We start from the raw sequence: 22,279 nt of genomic DNA on the forward strand, positions 1-22,279 counted from the left end.
CAGATCCACTCGGCCTCAATGCCATGACTGCGTTCAAGGTCCATGGCAAGCTCAAAAAGTAAAATCTGAACAGGTGGCATCAGCTGAGTCTTCTCCCAGGTGCCTTCCACATAACCCTCCACTCACTCGCTGGTTCCTGCTGGCAAAGGGGGGTGGTGTTGGGATCACATGGCCTTCACTTCCCACAAAGGGGTTTGAGAAGGTGTGTGTTTAGGGGATCTCATTGCTGCTGCAAGTCTCAGCTAGTAAACAAGTGTACCAACTTAGGAGAATGAGCTAGGAAATCTTCTGAATGTACAATGTGTTAGGAACAACCCAAGACAAAAAATACTAAGAAAGAAATGGTCCTCTCTTCATAGCAGGCATTTACAAACTGACCTTCAGAGAGATGCAAAATGTTCTGTGGGTATTTCTCATAAGACAATGTTTGGCACAGCATGGACATACCAAGACTATTTCAAATGTTTCCTTCTCTTCCTCCTCTTTCCCCAGTGAAACTGGAAGTGTGACACTGCTTTCCAGTTGGAATGTCGTTATAGTTGCATTGTTTAATTGATTTTGTTGTGATTCAACTACAGCTCCTGTTCTGGCCTGTTTATCCATGTCCCCCAATCCCTGGTAAGCAAAGCTCTGCTGATTGACTTACTAGAGCATAGCAAATCTTTCCTGCCTCCTACATCCTTTCTTAGGTGATTCCCCCAAGCTACAGTGATAGTAAACTAACTTTCAAGATGTCAATAGTACTTGCCTTTGCGGTTTATTGGTCTCTACATTATACCTAGAACTTGGTGGGAACTCAATAATGTTTGGTGAATGAATGAATTTCAGCTTCATCATTTACAACCTGTGCAATCGTGGGCAAGTTTCATGCCAAAAATAAGTGAGAAAAGAAAAGAGATATTTGTTGCTAGGAGCTTCCGGAACCTGAGCATTTATTACTTCACTGCCATGTTATTGCAGTGGTAGCTGATAACTTGAATTGTCCATTATGTAGCTAGGGGAAGAAAACAAAGAGACATTTGTTACACCGAAGGTATTTATTATGCAGCATTATTAATACTGTAATGAGACATGTTGTTCTTTCAACAGCATTAGTTACATTTTACAGATTATCCTGAATTGTAATAGCTTCACATATTAAAAATACCAAAGAAATGCTTCATATATATGCCAGAATCATACTCTGAGATTTTTATAACATACATAGAACACCACCATGTAAAAGAAGTATTTCCTGGGCAAGCATCCTTCTGTCGCATCAGTAGCCAAGCATTTGGGATGAGGATGATAAAAGGAAATTGCCAGAATGCTTATCTCACTTACTCAGCTGCATTATAAATATGTTGGGTTAGAGTTAGGGTTTAACAGTCTCTCTTCATGGTGAGCAAAACGGGTAAAGAATCTCTTCTTAAGATGGTGAGTGAGGAGAATCAGAAGGAGGAGGAGGAGGAGGAAGAAGTCAAGCACCCATGGCTCACACCTGTAATCCTACCTACTCAGGAAGCTGAGATCTGAGGATTCTAGGCAGGAAAGTCCCTGAGACTCTGATCTCAAATTAACTAACAAAAAGCTGGGAGTTGAAGTTTGGATCAAATGATAGAGTAAGCAAACAAACTAGAACAGTGTCCAGACCCTGAGTTCAAGTCTTAGTACAGGACAAGAAGAAAGAGAATGAGGGGATGGGGGAAGGGGAGAGTGGAATTGAGGCAAGACTGACATCTATTGATCATGAAAGCTAGAGTGCATCTGGAAGTCAGACACACGTCATTGCCGGGAATATCTCTACCAAAATGAGAACCTGTACCACAGAGGAACATCATTTTCCATCTCACTTAACACACTAATGTATCTGGGGCCTCTTCATGAAACAACCTGCAAACCATGGATTTTAGAAGTAATCAAGTAGATATTTGGCACCATGTGTAAGTTTGATGTAGACATGAGTCAAAATCTAATATTAGCCAAAATATCTCAAGATAATTTCATCTTTTCAGGCATCATAAATGCTAGACCTGTACTTGTGTGGCTTAGAGTTCAACAGCTTGAGATTTGTTTTGCAGGTCTGCCATATGATAAACGTGTATTCTCAAGCCTATTACTTATCACCACAGATCTTTGTCTGTGAAGCAGAAAGACTTAAATTGAGCCAAGTGAAATTTCCACATTTGCACTTACAGGAAGCTGAATATTGGCAATTTTATGTGGTTGAACTCACGTATCCCTCCCAGGGCTGGGACCAGAATAAAAGAGTTCATTTCTGTCTATTAGTCATCAGTGTTTGGGCTGCACATGGCAGGCACTTTACTAACTAGCTTAAGCAAAAAGAAAATGCATTAGCTCATGTGATTGGGCAATCTTGGAATACAGTTACCTTCATGTATGGCAGGATCTAAGGTCCCAAATAAAGTTGTGATCTCTCTCCCTCCCTTTCTCTCTCCCTCTCTCTCTTTCCTTTCCCCCTTCTCCCTCCCTCCCTCCCTCCCTCTCTCTCTCTCTCTCTCTCTCTCTTGCTTTCTTCTCTCTCTTCTCTCCAGTCTTCTTTTTCTTTCTACAACTATTGAGCATCATACAGACTAGATAAATGACAAGTGACAGTCTTCACTATAAGCTAAAGGGACTTCTATCTTTCTTGGGTTACATACTCACCAGTCCACCTGCATTCCTATTATGCCTGGCCCATCCTGGTTGATCTGCTCACCTTGAGGAAAGCAGCAAGTGTGAAGGCCACTACACATGACAAGCCAGCTTGAACCACATAAGATAGGAAAGGAGTTTCCCAAAGTGCTGCTGGAAGACATCACTGCGGTGAACACCCTGCATCCTAGGCATGGAAGAAATAAACTACCATTAGCAGAGGACTTCCCTGCACACCCCTCAAGGGACATGGGAGGTGAGATTTACTGCTTCATGCAAAGATAAAATGACCAGCTTTTCCCACATTTCAAGAGACTTCTCTGACTTAGGGAAACCTCTAGGCAAGCCAAGAAAGCTGGACAAGTATAAATCTTAGTGACAGTGAAGGTCTTAAGTCAATTTATCGGTTGCCACATCTGCAGAATTTGTGATGTAGTAACCCAATCCTGTAGACAGACTCAAAGGACGATGGAGAGACTGAATCTGCTGTATTTGAAGTTTTAGGACCTGTCTTTTCACTGTCTTTCCACTCAGCTCTGATTTTCTTTATTTTTCCTTTGTTCTTTTATTATTTTTCTTTGTGGTGCTTGGGATTTAAATCAGTGCTTTGTGTGTGTTAGGTAAAAATTCTGCCACTTGAGCCACAGATCCTTCAACCCTTTGGGGGGTTTGTTTGTTTGGGTTTTGTTTATGACATAGTCTAGGTAACTTTGCCCAGCCCAGTTTCAAATTCATGATCTTCCTACCTCTGCCTGCCACGTAGCTGGGATTATGGATGTATACCACACCACTATGCCCCAACCTTTGCTTTTCCTTTCATTAACTTTCTTTTTCTCCTTTTTCTTTATTCTTTTTTTTTTTTGCTTTCTGTCTTTTTTGCTTTCTTTCTCCTAATCACTTTCTCTTCCCTCACCTATTTTCTCCTGCTATTCTCTCTTATTTTGGGCTATAAAGTTACCTTTCAGATATTATATGATTTAGGCTTTGCTTACATTCTCCAAAGTAGCTATGATGTGCTATTGGACTGAAACAAGCCAGCCACAGCAAGTGCATTCATCCTGAGTAAATACACAAGGAAGGGAAAGCACAACAGTTGATTGAGACAAGAGATTCCTACGAAATTAATGTGATTTACTGATAAATGCAGGTCATGATGTAAAACATGAGGAACACAAAAACTGAGGCAGAAGAGGGGGGAGCAAAAAAGATGGTTGTGATTATGAGATGAGCAGACTGGAAATTGAAAGGGCTTGAAATGGGCTTCTTTCAAAGGACATGTTGCTTTGGCTGTTTACATAGGAGATATATCTACTAATAATACAAATTGTTGAGATTTGAGTCCCCTTTCTTCTTTTGAATCAATATTATCATTAATTAAGAAATGTAAACCAAGAAATGCTTCTAGCTTAAAAACTATGCTTTGAAGCCAGGCCTGTGTTTGAATGTCTTCATTCAAAATCTTAAGAACTAAAAGGCAATTTTCAGTCTTCAAAGAAGAGCGCTCTCATGGGGGAAACACTCCACTAACTTTGTTGCCTTTGTTTTAATATAAAGTCCTAAAAAAAATTTAACTCCACTCTGGAAGCAAATCCAAGCGCTCCTTCAGGGCAAGGTTTCCAACAAATCGAGGTCACATCCATGAGACTTCTGATCCCTTTGGGTTTCCTACATTTCACCATTTTTCTTTCATGTTCAGTTTTTGTCAGTGAAGAGAATCACCCATGTCATTTATTGACCTAGTAATTTTTTTCCCTCTGCAAATTGACTCTCTGTTTTTTAATTAGACAGACTTCTCTGAAGCAGGCAGAACAGCTCACAGAGACTCCCTTCTCAGAGTTCTGTGGGCCAGGCTGATTTTCAGACATGGATGTTTCCAGAATCATATTAGGAAGAAATCTATTGTCACCCACAAGTAAAGCAATGAACTACAGTTGCCCTGAAGAAGAACGTAAGAGCCTCGCCAACCGGCATCCATCTTGACTTCCTCTTTCGGTATCCTTGACATTTGGAATAGATGTCTTAAAGTTTCTACTTAAATTCATGATAATGATTAAGATAGTGCCCAGAAGAACCTGTACTAGCACATACCCAGTGTCAGCCATGGTTCTGCTGTTAGTCCCATTTACTTCCTTAGTTCTTTGGGGAAGATAGTTTCTTTTTTTCTAAGAAACCTGACTAAATAGTGAGTGTATGGCAAGAACACCATCTGAAATATGTGATTTCAAGTCACTGCATGCTCTGAGAGAAATCATGTTTAAATGTGGAGAGGGATAAGGATATCATTCAGTAAGACAGTACTCTAGCGGGGATAGCCAGGGATAAAAATCTTAGGGAAAAAAAAGGAAAAATAACTAAAGTTGGAGTGAAGGTCACTTTGAGAGAAATGTGTCTTAATTAGGAAGGGACAAAGAGTCCCTGTGGCTGGAGAATCTGGGAGAAGAATGAAAAGGGGGAGAAAACATTTTTTTATCAACACTGCGCACCAATTAAGCTAATCAAGCCCTTGGTGGGTGGGGTGGGAGACAGAAAAAGAGAGAGTAGATGCCAGATCTTCCCTCTGTAAAGTATCCATTTGGATCTTCCCTCTGTAAAGAAAACAGTATCCATTTGGATTTTAAATATTGCTTATTTTTATTTGCTTTGGTGGGCTTTCTTGGCATATTAGAAAGCTGTTGTTTTTTATGTTTATTTTTGTGCATGGCTAATTTTTATCATACAGTAAGATGATGCCTAATGCTCATAGGAACTCTTCATTTTTTACACAGGTATATGTTATTTGGGGGGGGAGGGTCCAGTCGTGGGGCCTGAACGCTGAGCCCTCAGCTCTTCAGCTCAAGGCTAGTGCTCTGCCACTTGAGCCACAGCACCACTTCTGGCTTTTTTTTTCTTTTTGCTTATGTGGTGCTGAGGAATTGAACCCAGGGCCTCATGCATGCAAGGTAAGCACTCTACCACTGAGCCACCTTCCCAGCCCCATATATATTATTTCTTGTGGCTATTTTTCTATCTGTGTTGCTCAGTGGTACAATGCTTGCCTAGCCTTTGCAAAGCTCTGGTTTCAACCCCAACACTGTAAAAATAACAGGTGGATTGTTTCAGAAACAGTGCTACTATCTGTCACCATGATTATTAGCCTTCTCTAAGCTAGTAACTATATTGTCAGTTTTTGCTTCCTGCTTTATCACCTCTAAATATGTTACTATTTTAAAGGAATAATGAAAAACAGTATTGCTCTTTAACTATGGTTAGGTTAATGACTTCATCCATTTCTCTATTGCTATAACAAAACACCTAAGACTAAGTAATTTATTGAGAAAAGAAGTTTATGTAGACTCAGATCTGGAGGTTAGGAAGGCCAAGATATGGTGGCTATATTTAGTTAAGTCTTCATGTTGCAGATGTAACATGCCAGAAGTTGGGAAGGCAAAAGGCTGATATAGGAGGGAGAGAAGAGTCTGGGCTTACTTTATAACAACTGGAAATAACTAATCTAGTCACACAGGAAGTGGCAGAGTCACTCTTCAAGGACCCAGCTCCTAGCACCAACACAATAACTGTGAGATTTGAACATTAGCTTCAGAAGGGATGGATTGTATTCAAACCATCACTTGGAGAATGGAAAAATGAAAATACTAAAAATGCTATTAAGAAAGAAAGGAAGGAAGGAAGAAGGAAGGAAGGAAAGAAAGAAAAAAGAAGAAAAGAAAGAAAGGAGAGAGGAAGGAAGGAAGCAAGGAAGGAAGGAAGGAGAGAGGAAGGAAGGAAGCAAGGAAGGAAGGAAGGAGAGAGGAAGGAGGAAGGAAAGAAAGAGAGAAAGAAAGAAAGAAAAAGAAAGAAAGAAAGAAAGAAAGAAAGAAAGAAAGAAAGAAAGAAAGAAAGAAAGAAAGAAAGAAAGAAAGAAAGAAATTGAAAGTTGAGTGCTGGAGGCCTATGTCTAAATCCTAGCTACTCAGGAGGCTAAGATTTGAGGATCACAGTTCAAAACCAGCCCAGACAGGAAAGTCTGGTAAACTCTTATCTCTAACCACCAGAAAATTGGAAGTGGAGCTGTGGCTCAAAGTGGTGGAGCTCTGGCCTTGAGCAAATGAGTCAGAGACAGCACCCAAGCCTTGAGTTCAAGTCCCACCACTGGCAAAAACAAAGAAAGTTGAAAAAATGGTAGCAAATATATTACATTGAAGTCCACCATATAGATGTAAATTTTTATAAAAACAGATGAGAATTAAACATGGTCCTAGTGTAGTTAATACTAGGACTGATGTTATTTTCTAGTTCTGCTATCATACTATAGTAATGGAAGATGTCACGATCCAGGGAAGCTAATTGGGTTTTGGTTGAGTTTTATTTTCACAGTTCAATGTCCCAGAAATATGTGTTTTTAAATAAGAAGCTGTTTAACAGCAATACATTGCTATGCTGTAAACCCAGAAGCATACAGTTGCTGAGCACACACCCTGACACATATGATTCAAGAATCTCACCCTGAAGCCCTGTAAACCTTACACATCAGCTGACAGAGCTCACTCTTTCTGCAAATGCCACCAGAGAATAATGCCCATGTAAGTCTTTCCTCTTCTTGTAGTCCTCTCATTGGATAATTAACTAGGGATCCTGCCTTCAAGGGATCCTGCCTTCAAAGTATCCTGGGAAATGTAATCTTAGGTTCTTAGTCCAGAGAGACAGAGACAGACAGACTGACAGACAGAGGAGGACCAAGAATGGTACTGAGATGAAAACTTACTGATCTCAATTTGCTGATTATTTAATTGATTGTGTAAGTTTGTAATTTATACTGAAAAGAAAATAAAATGTTTTCATATATAAATCAAAGAATTTCACAAAGAAGTTCACTTTCCCCAAAGGGTTCCTTAGTCTAATTTCCTTGTTAGCTTCCTCAAAATAATCTGAAATAAAAAATAGTTATTAAAATGTTTTCCAAGCTTCTAAAACAACTGAACATTCGATTTCTCATTGGTACTTAAATAGCACCGAGAAACAATAATAAAGACACTTAATATTTATCTGGTACTTTCATTGTTGATTACCATATTTCCCTCTAGCCCACCAAAGGGAAAAGAAAAGTCACAAGACACTCGTCTCCTTCTTGCTCTAAGCCGAATATGCTACAGATCTCCCGTGTCTGTGGGCATGTATCCGCTCAGCTGAAAATGTCCTTCATTGCGGGAATTCTTCCTATGGCCCTCAGGGTCCACCCACACGGCTCTGCTTCCTCCTTCAAGGGACAGAGTGGGGCCCTGGGGTCATGAATAGGCAGCTCCTTTGTGCAGAGCTGGTGTAAGGGTCCAGAAGTCAATCGGTAGTCCAGAACTTGAGGCACAACTTGAGTTGGGTCTGCTTACTTTAGGGAGCTCACCCTTGGTTAGCCACCTAGTTCCCCTATGCAAAGTAGAATGGGAAAAAGATATCACATAAAGTTCTCTGTTTAATAAAACAAAGTCATACCGTACCCTTACTAATGGGAATGTTGTACTGCCTTTCTATTTTTTATCTTTTATCTTCTACTATCTATCTTTTCACTTTGTCCTTGCCTCGTTTTCCCTCAGCCCCCCAACCTTGTTGGCTTGCATGTTACTATTCTAATGGCTAGAGAGCCTTGATAAGCAAAACGTTTAGGCAAAATGTCCTTGCTTTCAGGGAGCTTAAAAATCAATGAGGCAGAAAGACATCATGCCCATTAGCTTGGACATCTATAACTATCGTAATATTACTACAGTGGTGATGCTGCATTTCTGTAGTTTTATAAAACATCAGAAATATGGATCTGGATATGTCAGAGAAGAGGAATGGATCTAAGACAGCCGCCCCCCTCAAGAATGAACAGAGATTTCGAGAGCAGTATGGAGGTTCCTCAAAAGACTCCACATAGAGCTCCCCTATGACCCAGCAATCCTATTTTGGGGCATTTACCCAAATGATTACACATAAGGCCACACTAAAGCTACCAGCACAACTATGTTTATCACAACATTTTCACCACAGCTAAGATATGGAACCAACCCAGATGCCCCTCAGGAGATGAATGGATCAAGAAAATGTGATATATATATATATATATATATATATATATAAATATAGATAGATAGATAGATATAGATATACACACACACACATATACACAATGGAATTCTATGCCTCCATCAGAAAGATTGACATTGCCCTATTTGTTAGGAAATGGAAAGACTTGGAAAAAATTATATTAAGTGAAGTAAGCCAGGCCTAAAGAAACATAGGTCCCATGGTTTCCCTTATTTGCAATAACTAGTGTATGTCTAGGACAAGAAGAAGAGGTCAAAAGCTATGCACATATGACCATATAAGATGATGTTCAGCGAAATGAACCCTGATAGAGACACAAGTGGTTTTTTTTCTTTCTTGCTATTGTTTTTAATGTACTTATAATGTACTATGTGATCTTTTTTGTTTCTTTTGTATGTTCTTCCTCCACGGTATATCCCCTGTTTTCATTGTATTTGATTCCAGTGCCCTGCATATAACTTGGGGAGGGGAAGGGAAATAACAAAATGCTGAAATAAGGATACAGGTTGACCCATTGTAACAATGAGATGTACAAGACACTATGTTGAAAACAAACTTTACAACTTGGGGGGAAGGGAGGAGGTGGGGAGGGGAGGGATGGTAGGGGAAAAACAAAGGAGGGGGTAACAATGCTAGATAGGAAATGTATTCATCATGTAACTGTAACCCCTCCCTCTGTATTTTACAAATATATATCTATGTATGCATGAGCAGGGGAGTGGGGTTTGCACTGATAAGCTGAATTTTCTTAAGGAAGAAGGCGGAGGACACGCAGGCTTCCCACAGCCATCAGTCTCAGCCAGAGGGGCTCCCGAAGGAATCCGCAGAACTTCCCTCTACTCCCTTTTCCTTCTTGTAACATTACAGACACCAGTGCTTCACGTCCTGGCAGCTGAGTTGGGAATTAATGAGAAAGGAAAATAGAGTCACAACTGAGTGCCTAGGAGAGGAGACGTAGGAGGAGCATTCTTCATGGAGAGAGTGAAGCTCGTCTCATCACAGTTCCCATAGTTTTGTGACCTTGAAAACAAGGCTACCAACCTCTCAGAGTTGCTTTAAGAAGTCAGTGAGTAGCCAGGCGCCAGTGGCTCACACCTATAATCCTAGCTACTCAGGAGACTGAGATATGAGGTTGCGGTCCAAAGCCAGCCCAGGCAGGAAAGGCTGGGAGACTTATTTCCAATAAACCACCAGAAGACCGGAAGTGGTGCTGTGGCTCAAGTGGTAGAGCCCTCACCTGGAGCTGAAGAGCTCAGGGACAGCGCCCAGGACCAGAGTTCAAGCCCCGTCACTGACAGAAAAAAAAATTTCAATGAGCAATGAAATAAGTAGGTTTAACCAGTGTTAGCTCTCTGTTCTCACTCACTTTCTCCAACTGGTTTAGAAACTATGTCCCTCCAACACTCAAGAGACAGCCCGAGCTGACTAAGACAAAGCTTAATTAGAAAACTGCTCTTATGGATGATAGAGTGTAAATCTTAACTGAAATGACATTTAAAGAATGAATTTATGAAAGGGCAAAGCAAGTGAGCGGAGTAATTAAATGTGAGTTAGAGCTGGGCTGAGCATTTCCAAAGGGGAAGCAGTCCTTGAGTCGTGAGCTATCTGTAGCTGTTGAAGTGACAAAGAAGACTTCGCATGTGTCAAGACTCTGGGGAAGCTTTGCGATGCGACTGGACACTGTTTACACTCATGCTTTATTCTTACTGGGACAATATAAAGACAGCATAAAGGACACATTAGAAGGACAATTGGACACATGGAAGGGCAATTGTAACAAGGAAAAGCAATGGTGGCAAGCTTAGGGACACAAGTTGCAAAAGATAGAGCTAGAGGAATAAAAGCTAACTGTGCTCTGAAGAAAGGCAGGCCAGAGAAGAGCCGGGAGCCCTAGGCCCTGGGTATATGGTCATGCCATGGATGGAATGAGAAGTGGAAATGGTACTGTCCAATCAACATAGTTTCTCCACATTTAATGATGGAAAGGATCACGTTTTCAGTCCAATAGTGCTGCTACAGTAAAATGCCCCAGGCCTGGTCATTCCTGAACAATTAAGATTCATTTCTCACAGATGTGAATGCTGGAAGGCTCAAGATCAAGATGAAAGCCAGCTTGTTGTCTGCTAAGGCCCTGGTCTTTGCTTCTAGGATGCTTCATCCTCCAGAGAGAACAAACCTTTGTGTCCTCACCTGGGATAGCCAGGCAAAAGGGACCTTGCATAAGGTCACTAGTCCATGCAAGTGAGCACTACCTTCATGACTTAATTATCTCTCAAGGCCCTCAGTCTAGCAAAGCAAGGCATCATATCCCCAGTGAGGACACTGCGATTGGGAATATTTACCTTACTCCATTATGCTTCCTTGGTTGACAAATGTATTAGCTTATGGCCAGACCAGATTTTGATTTTCTGTACCAATCTAGCCTTCTCTCTGCAGCAAATGTCAAGATATGCTATATAATAAGCTTTCGTCTAATCTTAACCTGGGTTAAAAATCTTTCTCCATATCCTCTTCTATTTCCTGATTAGTACTTTTCTTTTCTACCCAAAAGTAAGTCAGTGGCTTCTTGCAGAATAGAAAATAACACTGAATAGAATAAGCAAAATTGGGGGCGGGGAGGAAGGGAGAGGAAAGGAGAGCAGATCTGAGCAGAGCAGAGCAAAGCAAGTAAATGTGACCATGCTGATGAAATTCCATGATATGGCATATACAATGGCTTCCATTTCTTTTTGGTACCAGTCCTGGGGCTTGAACTCAGAGCCCAGGCATTGTCCCTGAGCTATTGTGCTCAAGGCTAGTGCTCTACCACCTCAGCTGCAGCTCCACTTCTGACTTTTTCCTGCTCAGGCTGACTCCGTACAGTGATCCTCAGCTCTCAGTCACCTGAGCAGCTAGGATTACAGGTGTGAGCCACTCGCACTGGTCTTACTTGTTTGCATTCTTGATGGACCTCTCATTACAATCACCTCTTGGTTTTACCAAGCAGAGACTGATACACTTATGAATGCTATTTGGCAGCTGTGAAAACTGAGACTCAGAAACGTAAAGGGACTTGGCTCTGAAAGATCAAGAGACAGATCTCAAACTGCTGAAGCTTCCTCTACTTCCCAGTTGTGGACAGAGTCTTGGCTTGACAGGAAGCACTTTGATTCCAGACCTTCCAGCAACTGAGTGACCCCGGTGGCATCTTGCAAACCCTGGGCTGGATTTTCTTTTCACTGTCAACTGTGGATACTGAGCTTCACAGTCTCTCCTCCAGGGGCTGGTAAACAACAACTGCAATTGGTCTAAGAAGGACTTGCTGGACATTCTGATTTCCCCTGAGTGGAAGATGACAAGGCGTTCAACTTGAATATTACACTATCAGAACTCTCCGTGCTGTTTCCCAGATATGAGTTAGGGGGCAAGCCAAAAGGTAAAGGAGGATACTGGTTTAATTTTTGTTCTTGAGCGATCATCAAACCATCAGGAGCTCTGGGGTGGGCTTTGCACACTCCCTCTGTCCCATCACTGTTTGGGGCCTGCAAGTTCACTTTTGAAGACAAATCAGGAAATGACTTATCAACTCAAAGCCGCCAAGTTATGAGCATTTCTCGCTGCCAAGGAGAAGGGGATTTCATGCAAAGGCTTCACATCTGCGCACCCTGAGTTCAAAGAATCCAGCTGTTGGAAGTCCTTGAGAGCACTGTGAGTAAACAGCCCTCTCTCCAATCCACACAGATGTCTTCAGGTTCTTTTCCCTCTCAGGATGAGTCCTTTGGCTTCCGTTGGTTTTTCTGTGCGTGTGTGATGTTTAGAGGTGTTTACTGACTGAGGCTTAATCAATAAGAGTCTCTGGGGGAGATTTCTGTTCAACGAGGGAAAGTGCAAAATCCTCAGGCTCGCCTTGGCTGTTTGAAGAGCTTCCAGCTCAGCAATTGGGCTGCGCTACACATGCATGCTCAAGAGCAGTAGCTCGATGTGGTGGGAGCAGGTAGAAGTGGCTGTGTGTCCTCCTCCTGCTAGACAGAATTGTCACCCAATCAGTGTCTACACAAATTTAAGATGAGGCTTTGGTTCGATACACTAGGGTTTTAATGGAGGAGAAGTAAAAAATAATATTGAGGGTTGTGGGGGGGACTTCTTTGTAGTGGTGTAAGTCCTGTGTTCAATTTACTTTTGGTTGAAGGTGCTGATTTATTTATTGTCTCCTTTATGATTAACAAATGTGCTCATGGAGTCCCATGGCTGAGTAAAGCCATGATGGCAACGTGGGAGCGTTCACACTGAAACTTGAGTGGCAGGAGTGATAGGAACGGAGAACACAATTTCATAAACAAGGTACTGTTGTGGTGTGTGTTTATTTTATGGGTAGTTTAGGTCAGATGGCAGTGAATGGCTGGGAGGAACTGAGGGAATCTAACATGCGGAAAGGATTGAAATAATTTTTGACCCTACATCTTCCTTAAGAATACAAGTATCGCTTGCCTGGCACTTGTGGTTCCTTTCTGTAATCCTAGCTACTCCAGCCAGCAAAGGCAGGAAAACCTTATCTCCAATTAGCTACCAGAAAACCAGAAGTGGCACTGTGGTTCAAAGTGATAGAGCACTAGTCTTGAGCAAAAGAGCTCAGGGACAGTGTGCCCAGGCAACGAGTTCAAGCCCCATGACCAACTACTACTACTACTACTAAAGAATCCAAGCATCCCTTCTCATGTGTAATATGGCTGCATGAGACGTACACCCCAAGATTTCCCCTTCTTCCCTATCCTCAGACCATTTTAATAATAAGGTTCTGCTTTTCCTTGACTGTACCCAAATGAATGATTCCGACAGTCTGATTTCCTTTTTCCCTCTTGAGCAATGTTGGCTCACATCATGACATCTCGTGACCCTAAGACCATCTCACCGTGGATAGGTCGGTAATGATAGCACACGTGTAAAGCCGTGTGCACAGCTCCAGGTGGGAACTCACACAGTCCAGTCCCCACGCAGCCCTCCCTGTGAGCAAGTCACCTCTGTTTTAAGCCCGAGGCACTAGCCTTCCACCTGTGTCCTGCTCATAGCTCTCACGGCCTAAGTGCTGAGAGCAGATTTGAGGCATTGTGCCCAATGTGTGTCACTTTCAATTCCCTGGGCAGTGGTTAAATAACTCGGATGCTGATGTATGGTACACCACCTTATAAAATATGAGGACCCAGTTGGGAAGGTGAAAGGAAATTACTCCAGCTTTGGGAAGTATTTATTGAGCATTTGCTACATTCCGGGTCACTGGTTATCCACATCTTGTCAGCTCTGGGGAGAAGGAGGGCCACTGCTAAGGACTCATACAGAGTCTAGCAGGAGGGACTCTGTATGATTCTGAGTTAGTTAAATTACTCTGGACCTCAGTTTCCTTGCTATGGCATAGAGGTTAGGACAGCAGTTTCAGGTCATATAGGTATTTATTTTTCTCTTCCACATGTACAGAGGTGACTAGCCGTAGTCGATATGCTTTGATATTAATGGGGGAAATGTACGTTTTTATTCCTTCTTTCTTTCTTTTCCAATGGCACACGAGTCTAAACTCAGGTGGCAAGACTTGACCACTATGTCACACCACCAGTTCTTCTTGTGCACTAATTATTCTGCGATAGGGTCTCACTATCTACTGAGGCAACTGCACCTGGCCTGTGATCCATCTGTTGTCAGCTTCCTGTCATCGCTGGGATGACACGTGAGGGTCACCACACCAGGTTCATCCACTAAGATGGCATTCATGGAATTTTCTGCCCAGGCTATGCTGGAAGTGTAATCTTTCTGATCTCAGCCTCCGACATAGCTGGATAATAAGTTCCTAGTTATTGCACCCCACTATTAGTTAAGCAAGGATCTTGTATGTATGCCCAAGCTAGCCTTCAGATGAGATCCTCTCAATCTTAACCTTCCAGCTAGCTAGGATCACAGGCACCAACTACTGGTGCCAAGTGAAATTCCTCTCTCTAGTTGGATTCATTCTCATGCATTCCTTTACCCTGTCCTTTTAGGGACCTTCAAGATAAACATTATCCATCTTGATGACTTTATGAAAGCAAGCTGAAACTCAAAGATGCAAAGAAATTCACCCAAATGCCACCTAGCTAGTCATTAACAGGGCTGGGATCCTAGCATAGGTTTTCAAATTCCAAATCCTGAGCTCTTTTTATAACCTCATGCTCTTTCTTTCTCACATCAATTTGTGAATGAGTTGGGGTGAGGGCTGTCCCTCTACTGTGGGGACATATTGGCATATTGCCAGTGATGATCATCAGCTAGACTCCAATACCAGACCTGGCCAGTGCCTCCTCAGCTAAAGCAGAGACCTGTGCTGTCTGTTGGTAAATTCCCCAGATGTTTGTGAGCGTTTGACAAGTCACTGTCCTTTGTGACTTCTGTATACCAAGAAAGTGAAAAAGTGTTGAATCCAATCTGACCTTCACCAAAAGAAGCAAAGGTGACCTGTTCTGTGAGGGCTAAGAGATTTGGTATTTTCTCTGCATGCATATTTATGGTCAGAAACAATAGTATTCCAGGGTTATTTACTGTCTTGTTTATATTCCAGAACTTTCTTCATCTTTTGGTACATGTCACCTTCTAAGCCCCATAGCCAGCCGAACATGTTGTCATTAATCTCTGGTGTATCAGGCTACAGAGAACAGCAGATAAGTAGACTGCTTTCTCTTTGGAGCTTTTTAATCACAAATCAGGGCAACTCAGTAAGAGTTGTCAACAAATTAGAAGAAAAAAATGGATAAAATAACATACGGTAGTAGAAGTTTCCTTAATAAGCTTTTCACAGAGGAACCAGCCACAGAGAATAGTTACTATGCTGAAGATAATGTACTCAAGATGATTTCTCTACAGATCGCTGTGATGCAGACAGATAAAAGACACAAAGATGCTGAAACATATGCTTGAGGTGTGGGAACGTCAGACTTCTGAGGAAGAGGTCACGGGAGGCTTTCTGGACTCATTCCCTAGGCTGGCCAAAGTCAGGGTTTAAAAGAAAATATTCCTGGCTTTGAATTCTCTCTCCGCCACTTTTTAGCTTCAAAACTCCAAGTACTCTGGGCATAGTGGCTCATGCCTGGAATTCTAGATACTTGAGAGACAGAGATTAGGAAAATTATTGACATTCAAGACCAGTCTTGGTAAAAAAAAAAAAAAAAGTTAGCAAGGCCTCATTGCAACAAATTAACTATTGTGGTGTTTATAGTTTCAGCTACTTGGGAGGAATAGGTAGAAAGATCATGGCCTAAGGCCAACCTAAGACAGAAAAGCAAGACCATATTTGACAAATAACTAAAGCAAAAAAATAAAATATATATATATATATACTTATATATATTCTAGAGGCATGACATAAGTGGTGGAGGTAACAAATCTGTGAGTTTAACCCCCAATATTATAAACAAAAAGTAAATAAATAAAGCAAAAAATAAAAATAAAAACACCAAGCATATACCTAGTCAGCTTGCATTATAGACATAAAATAACTCAGCACAATGCCCTAGCAGAATAGGCTCCTAATGCATACAAGTTCTTGTCTGCTTTAGCTCTGGTCTGATCAATCCACAAGAATTTACCTGAGTATTTATTGTGCACCTACAGTATGCTATTCGTTTTTCTTGATATAACAGTGAACAAGAGCCAAAGTCTCTGCCATCATAAACTTTACATTTTAGAAGAAGGATAAACAACAGAATTATAAACTGGATTTTGACCGCAGTAACTGAGCTCTAGGAAGAACAGAACTATAGTTATGGCTAGAGTGATTAATAGCTGTCAGGAATGGAAGACTCTTCAGCTAATCCAGCCTCATTGTGGAAGTGGCATTTAGCACAGACTTGCATCATAAGAAAACACAATGACACAAAGTTATGGCTACACAACTAACTCATGACCCAAGACCCATCATTGTTCTAGAAAATGTTCTAGACTGTTCTAGACCTGTTCATCCAGCACCTAACTGCAGAGCTTGAGAAAGTCTATGGGACTTCCTTCAGCCCAGAAATTGTGTTTGGAATTTGTTTTCCTTCCTCCTTCCTTCCTATCATGTGCTATGAGTAATTGTATGGGAAAATAACTCTAAACCAGGCTGGATGACAACAGTTGTTTCCTCATCAAAAATACATTAGTGAGCCCTGAATGAAGATTAATTGATTTTTTTAAAATCTTTAATTACCAAAATTTCTAGGGATTCCATTGTTGGAGAGAAGACAAGGAGGCAGATTTTGTAGAGATGAATTGTATGGCTTCACAATGACTTCATATGTGGCTGCAAGTCTGAAATTGTGCGTATGTTATTGGAGCCAACATGCAATGTTGCCAGAAGCCAGCAGATCCAACACACTATTATCTATGACATGTGTACGGTTTTGAAAAGCAAATCATGGTCTGGAATGTTTCCTTTTTGAAAATGGTGCCCAGACCTCATGTGGATCTGAGGCAGTGTCTTCCAAAATGAAGGTTATAACAGACAATCTGATTGGGAGGAGTCCTCCTCTTTCCTCTAACTAAACAACCATCACCAAAAGCTTCCTTGCTGCCTGTAAGGACCCAGATGATAATCTAAGTTCTGCATTTTACAGTATCATGTAGATCTCAACTACAGATCCATGACCAGGATGAAAATGAGCATATAACCAAAAAATAAAAAGAAGGTTCAGAGCAATATTATCAATTTTCAACTACCATCTTTCTTTTTGCTTCCTTTATAAAATATAATCTCTCCAAATTGTGAAAACACATTTAAATTGAAATTAAGGCCCCAAATTAAGACCCAGATACTGAAAAGTAAGAGCCAAGAGGATGGTATTAGGAGATTGGAGTTAATTAGTTTGTCATGGTACAGCTATCTGCAGAACAATCCATGATCTATGTATTGGGGTTCTACAGTATTTTCAACCAGAGAACAGTGGTGAATTTCTGTCCATGGAGAAGAGAGATAAAAGGAAAGAAAGTTTTGGTAAATATTATTCGTCGCATTTTACATATATTAGCTTCTCATCAGGACCCTGGGGAGGGAAGAAGAGCTACTGCTCCACGATCTTTAGAGCTGAGGAGCCAGGGCGCCATGAAGTCACTAGGAAGTTTGCCAGCTAGAACTTAATGGAACCCAAACTTATCCTACTGCTGTCCAACGCTAAAATATGTTCATTTTCTCCTGTACCATTCTGCCTGAGAAAAATTAAAGGCTGATTTTTTTCCCCTCATGTAATACAAATTTTATTTAAGTAAAACAAGAATTTCCTGAGAGATTTTAAATATTAAAATGGCCTCTAGAGGGAAGAGGCTGGGGAACCATCTTCCTTGGAGGTCTATTGAAACCAGATTGGTTATCACATATGCCTGGTGTGGCTTGAGTGTGGTCCTTCCCCAAGGTGAAAAGATACACAAAATGATTCCTCAAGTTCCTGTCTCATCTTTCCAGTCAAATGCCAAGTCTACAAACCAAGCAGGGCAAAATGTTGGACCCATGGTCAGCCAGCCCTCCTTCCCCTCCCTTCTACTACCCCATGCCAATAGGTTTGGCTGAACTGATGCTTGCATCATGTGGAAGGGCCACAGGTCTCTTGGCTATCGACTGTGTTCACTGATTTCACGCAAGCACAGGAGAGACCCAACTCCATCACATCTATACCTAACATAATGAGTCTCGGTCCCAAGAATCGCTTGTCAAATTTCCAATTTTTAGGAAATTCAAACTGAGGCTACAACTGGCGTGAAGGCAGAACTGTTTCAGACAATGGAAGTGTCTCAAAATTCTATGATTATGTGTATCTGTTAGAATTATATTTACCCATAACTATCGGAACACCAAGATCCTTTATCTCCTAAGGGTTTTTATTTTTCCTCACACAAGAAGCTCAGAGGTAGGTGGTCCAGGGATGGTACAGCTATCCAAGGATGTCACCAGGGAATTGGGGTCCCTGTATATTCTTGCTCAATCTCTGTCAGCGTGTGGCTTTCATTTCCATGGTAACAATAAAGCTGCTATGTCTTCAAGTGTGAAGTTCATATTCTACGAAGAAAGCAAAGCTCTTCTCTTTGTTGAACTTTGCTTTGGATTAGAGATAGGAGAACATGCCTGTCCATCCTATTGATCAAACTGTGAATGTAACATGGCCACTCCTCGCTAACACAGAGTAGAGTCCCGTAGATTTTTGCTTTCCAGTCTTTGATGTAGAAAAAAACCACAAGATATAAATTGGAATGGATTTTTGAGGGCCTTGTCAAAATATGCCATAAAGTCTTGTTTTCTGAGAATAATAAATTTGGAATTTGATACATAAATAAGACTAAGTTACTCAAACATTTACTAGTTGTGTCTATTTTAATATTTAAATAGTTCTTGTAAACATGAAAATATATTTAGGAGAAGCAATAAGAGCTGTGTCTATTTTAATATTTAATGGTTCTTGTAAACATGAAAATATTTTTAGGATAAGCAGTAAGAGCAAGCAGGGACTGAAGGCAAAAATGGGAAAAACATGGTTTGGGGCAGCTATCAAGTCTGTCTAAGTATAGGTATGTGGTACCTCTGCACCTAGACTTTTTTTGTTGCAGTACTAGGGCTTGAACTCAGGGCCTCACCTACTTGCTTGGCCTTTTATTTATTTATTTTTTCTCAAGGCTGGTACTTTTACTGCTTGAGCCACATCTCCACTTGTAGCTTTTTGCTGGTCAATTAGAGATAAGAGTCTCATGGATTTGTCTGCACTAAATACTTATTACTAAACTTATTATTAAACTCTATGAAGAGTCTGTCACGTAGCATTCCAGAAGTGGTGATTCTCCCTAGCTGTGTGCCTTTTCCACTTACAAAATTACAAACTCAGGCTTATATACTTTCCTGAAACCCAGCAGAGCTGACAGTTGAAGAACCAATGCGTGACAAGAAATTAGAGTGAATCCAATGAATGGCACCTACATTTATGTCAGCACAAGCCAAATTCTCTTCATTTCGGGCATCATCACTTTCTCATAGCAAATCAAGATTTTGTTTTCCCAAGATGCATCGTGGGCTTCAAAGTGCCATCTGCTTGTGACTTGTTACAAAACAGAGTCCGCAGAGCCATTTGGTGACATTTCATAAAAGTGACTTCAGTGTTTGTAACCAAGGGATAGAATTCCTAGAATTTGTACAGTTTGTTCTGTGGTGTTGCGATGTGCAATTAAAAAAGCAAAAAAACAGCAACCTTCACGGAGGCTCTCTGCTGTTTCAATGCGCTGTCCCCAGCCTAGCCCGTGAAGCTGGTTTTCAGCTGTGTTCTTACCATTTTTAATTATCTCCTCATGCAACTCGGATCTTTGCTGTCAGAGCTGGATGCTCAGAGCTTGTCACTTCATAGTCTCCACCACAAAATAGAAGAGAGGAAATAAACAAACCCAAAGCAGCCCATGGATTTGCATAGTCAAACACATCTCTCCATTAGCCAAAATTTCATTAGAGTAATATGGCAAAGTAAAAAAAAAAAAATAGGACCAATTCAGAGTTATGAGTTCATGAACACAGGGGATTTCTGTGTTTTTTGTTTTTGTTGTTGTTGTGTTTTGGGGTTTTGGGGGGTCGGTTGTGGGCCTGGCACTATCCCTGAGCTCGTCAGCTCAAGGTGAGCGCTCTACCGCTTGAGCCACAGCGCCACTTCCAGTTTTCTAGTGGTTTATTGGAGATAAGAGTCTCACAGACTTTCCTTGCCCCAGCTGGCTTTGAACCGTGATCCTCAGATCTCAGGTTCCTGAGTAGCTAGGATGACAGGCGTGAGCCACCGGCGCCCAGCTGTGTTTTTGCTTTTTAAACAAGTTCTTGCTCTCTTTTCTTGCCTAGAAACAGGACACAATTTTTGTGGACTGTACCTGTCTCACTCAACTTACCTGGTTCATTTGAAAAAAATCACTGAGACAATACAGCCATTGCAATCAATAGGGGCTTTATACAAACCAAGTCATGGTACACTTAGGGCTATTTGGGCATTTCCCATCTATTGGAGCACAGTTTCTGCCATGCTATTGCTCAAGACAAATCCCAGACCCTTCTCAAAGTCCTTCCTAATTCCTCAGACAAGTTTTCTTAGGAGAGGCCATTGCTCTTCCTGCACTATCTCCCTTCCACCACTGTAGTTTGGCCTTACCAAGCTCTGCCTGCATTCTACTTGATTCCCAATGATCAAATGAACTATCCCACCCAAGGTAGACTAACCACCACCTCCTGTCCTGGAGGTAGCCAAAGTCTTTTTTTTTTCACTTTTATTGAAAAGAATGATTACAACCAAGAAAAAGGGTGAGCTAAACAGACAAAAATCCCTGTCCTCTTGAAGAAGACATTGCATCCTCTGATCTCACAAGAAATCTCAGCAATCTAATTTCACGGTCTCTCCTCTCACTTGGCAACTTCCCTCGAGAATCTTGGTGTCTCTGTTCTGTGCACGCATGTGCTCATGAAATCTCAAAGCACAGCTCCATTCAGAGCCAATGAAGCAAATGCGGGACCCTGGTGGAACCAATTTCAGTGGCAACAGTGATAGGAAGGAAGCAATTGCCCATCTTCCCTAGCATCTGTTGTCTTCATGCGCAGTTGACAATTCTGGGACAGAGCAAGAGAAAAAGCTGCTTCCCCAGGTGGGCATCTGGCTCCCAAAGCAGTTGTGTCTGTCCTCAGAGACTCACATCTCCACTGGAATGTCATCCTGGAAAGATTTCCTGGAAGCATTGCTTTTACTATCTGACATTAACAAGTTCCCCCATAAAAACCTCGAAACAGTCACTGGGGAAGGAACAGAAAACATTTATATCCTTCATTATCCATATATAGAAGCTCCTCATTTATGGATTGATGTATAGACATCCCCCTTGGCATTCAATCTCTAACTTTCAATTGGACTTAACTAGAACATTCTAGAAAACAAAGAAATCGAGGGGGGGTGGAGAAACTATCCAAAGCTTTGTGCCTTCAAATTGACCTAGCTTGAATGGAGCCACTCCCACCACCTATTTCCTTCCGAGTATGGTGAAGACTAGTTCCAAATTCTACTAATTTGAAAGCCCAAATTGGTACTACACATTGAAAATCGCATAGCTGATCACTGTTTCCACATCTGTTGACATCCGCATGCTTTCAAGTAGCAACTCTGTAACATGCTTGGATGCAACAGCCTTGGAGGTTACAGAGAGCCGATTTGCTTCTCTGCCCCTTATTCATCCTGCAAGAGGCCTGTAATAGGCCAGGTTGACTGCCTTGAAAAGACAGAGGCAGTAGCACTGGTGGCCCACACCTTTAAGCCGCCTCAGGAGGCTGAGGTCTGAGGATTGCGGTTCAAAGCCAGCCTAGGCAAAGAAGTCATTGAGATTTTTTTTATCTCCAATAAATTACTCAGGAAAAGCAGGAAGTAGCATTGTGGCTCAAGTGGTAGAGCACTAGCCTTGAACACACAGAGACTCAGGGACAGTGCCCAGGCCCTAAGTTCAAGTCCCAGGACTAGCCCAAAAACAAGAGAAAGAAAAAGGAAGAAAGAAAGAAAGAAAGAAAGAAAGAAAGAAAGAAAGAAAGAAAGAAAGAAAGAAAGAAAGAAAGAAAGAAAGAAAGAAAGAA

General features: G+C 41.5%; 1 protein-coding gene across 3 annotated transcripts in view; it reads left to right on the forward strand.

Annotated features, from left to right (window-relative positions):
• C1qtnf7 (C1q and tumor necrosis factor related protein 7) overlaps nucleotides 1–22,279 on the forward strand; it is an 86,197-nt gene that overhangs the window by 19,643 nt on the left and 44,275 nt on the right. Inside the window, exon 1 of one of the 3 annotated variants that reach the window (XM_013008966.1) lies at nucleotides 11,979–12,378. The exons of the other annotated variants lie outside the window; for them this stretch is intronic. The gene's annotated coding sequence lies outside the window, so the exon portion shown is untranslated. Of the gene's footprint in view, nucleotides 1–11,978; nucleotides 12,379–22,279 lie in introns of those variants that run through there. 3 annotated transcript variants of the gene reach the window in all.

Source organism: Dipodomys ordii, unplaced genomic scaffold (assembly GCF_000151885.1).
Source record: "Dipodomys ordii isolate 6190 unplaced genomic scaffold, Dord_2.0 Scaffold8, whole genome shotgun sequence".
Lineage (NCBI taxonomy): Eukaryota > Metazoa > Chordata > Mammalia > Rodentia > Heteromyidae > Dipodomys > Dipodomys ordii.